This window comes from Carlito syrichta, unplaced genomic scaffold (assembly GCF_000164805.1).
Source record: "Carlito syrichta isolate Samal-C Ts95f unplaced genomic scaffold, Tarsius_syrichta-2.0.1 Scaffold298462, whole genome shotgun sequence".
NCBI lineage: Eukaryota > Metazoa > Chordata > Mammalia > Primates > Tarsiidae > Carlito > Carlito syrichta.
In genome coordinates this window covers 7,788-10,143 of record NW_007242558.1, presented here as the reverse complement: position 1 = coordinate 10,143, position 2,356 = coordinate 7,788, and the positions used below count along the sequence as shown (strand labels likewise).

The following is a 2,356-nucleotide window of genomic DNA, read 5'->3' as shown; positions in this document are numbered from 1 at the left end:
TAGAGTAATCACTGGTGGGCAAGGTTTAATATGACCTTGGTGTGTACTCAGTCATGGCCTTGCAACAGGGGCAGGCCTGCTGAAAATGCGTGGGCAGCATGCACCCACCTCCATTAACCATGGGAATTCTCCTATGGTCCTCTCGTGTCTGAAACCCAAGCAAGTTTGAACCTTAAGTGCCAGGATGCTAAGGCTAAAAGTGACGCTGAGGATGTCTGGCCACAAGGTGGACAAGAAGCTGACGATGGGTACAACCCAGACTACTCTTGTTCCTTGGTGCAGTGAGCACTAGAGGATGAGCCCACTTTCTTTCTTTCTCTTTATTTAAAAATAAAAGGACCAATTGTGCCCTTGTGCAGCTTGGACTATAATATAACTGCCTTTGTTCTTCTTTTCTTGCCTAGATATGAAAGTTGGTTCATCAGTTTTCTTAATTATGTCACTAGGTTGTATATGAAAACATTGGAATACTCTGTCCTTAACTTCCTTTAAAAAAAAGACATAATTTTCCTCTGCAATATGGCCTGGTCACAATACAAGCTAGAGGAAGGAATAATCTGGAGAAGTAATGGGAGCTTAAGCTATGATACCATCCTCCAAGTAAACCTCTTTGGCAAAAGACAAAAAAAATGAAATGAGGTTCCATATGTTGAAGCCTTCACAGCTTTGTACCCAAATCTAGATATAGGAGTTCATCTGTCTTACCACCTATATGTTGCAAATCTAAGAATAAGGTTAAGTTTGATTTTTGGATGACCTGCTCTTAAAGTCCCTACTCAGGGCCAGGTAGAGGCAAGAGCCATGGCAATACGTACCTCAAGGAACTCAAATTCTGAGGAAGATATCCTTATAAATTCGGATTTCTCAGCAATGCTTCAAAACTGTCTCCTGCTCCAAGTTCTCTCTCTGATCCTCCTCCTGTTTATCAGTCACCTAAGCCTCAACCCCCAAGTTTCCACCCCTCTCTAACTAACTGCTAGTACTCATAGTGGTGCTGCTTACCAGCCCCCTAAGGGACATTGACTCCTTCACAAGATGTCAGGTGCCCCAAGAGAAAATGGCCCAGAGGAAAAAGAGAACCTCAAACCCTGAGAGCTTCACACCCCTTCAACTGCTGCCACCTGGGACCACCAGGCTGAGGAAAAAGGGCACAGGAGTCTGCCATGAAGGGCCCCTCATTCAAATCACATTGATAGGCACAGCTTCAGGATTTGGCAGGACAAGGAGACCACAGGCATGATCTGGCCACAACTTTGAATGACCCACCAGCCCCTTGGAGTCACCAAGAACTAGTGTTTAATGAGACTCCAATGGGAAAAGCCATGTCTACACAGAGCTGCCCAGCACATCCCTTCCCCAGATACTTCCTCCCCTTCCCAGAGCAGGTGTGTAGGAAGTCCCAGAAAGGAGGCATGGATGCCTAGACAAACATGATGTCATTGGAGAGACCCAACTTTAGCCCATGTCCTTTTTTCAAAAAAGATGACAGCCAAACAATAGGAAACTAACAGACATGGCCCTTCAGAATGATGAACCCCATGTGCCTGCCGGCTAGCTGGAGCCAGAGTTCACCAGCAAGCACTGCGTTGGACAGTTAAATGCACACACCCAACACCGGGGTCCCTCCGACTGCTCTGAGCTGGCTCCAGCTGCTGTCACTGTCCACTGAGAAAGGCCAAGTGCCCTTTGGTGCATTTGTTGGTGTAGTGTCCTTTTTCACCACACTCTGAGCCAACGTCTGGGGCTCCCTTATAACAGGTAACCTGCTCCAGTGGTCGGGGTCCCCGGTTGCCTGCACTGCTGTTTTGACTCTGCATGACCCCGATGACCTGTGGGATTCTCTGCTTTGTTGGAGGCTGCGTCTGCTGTGGCAGTGGGGGCTGCTCATTGGTTCCCATGGGCAGTTCAAATCGCCGGTGCATGAATTTACACGAGGGTCCCCCCGGGCACAATCCCACGAAGTAATTCACACAGATGACTCTCTGCGTGTGCCGGTGCCTGCACAGGAGACCATGCTTGCAGAAGCCGCGGTCGTACCAAAGGCAGTCTTTGATCTTGGACTCAGGGTCGATGTGCAGGAAGGGGCACTCCTTGTTGCTACACTCCCCGAACTTGGAGTAGAAGTAGCACTCAGGCATCTTGGTCATGTCATACTCGTGTAAGAACTCGCACTGGTCCCCTTTCTTGCACAGCTCTCGCAGCCAGTGTTTGCACACAACTGTCTTCTCGCCACTGATGTGGCGAAATGGGCACACGCCCCCTTTGCCACAGGCAGCTTTCAAAAAGAATTCACAGACAACAGCCCCCGACTTGTCCATGCTGGGGAAGAGCAACAGCTGTGCCCCGAGCTGTTGCT

The 2,356-nt window shown here is 49.0% G+C and overlaps 1 pseudogene across 1 annotated transcript; it reads right to left on the bottom strand.

Annotated features, from left to right (window-relative positions):
• Nucleotides 1-1,655: 1,655 nt before the first annotated feature.
• On the bottom strand, nucleotides 1,656-2,354 carry LOC103256952 (annotated as a pseudogene). Its single transcript, XR_504099.1, has one exon. The product of XR_504099.1 is annotated as a cleavage and polyadenylation specificity factor subunit 4 pseudogene (transcript).
• Between the last annotated feature and the right edge of the window lie 2 nt (nucleotides 2,355-2,356).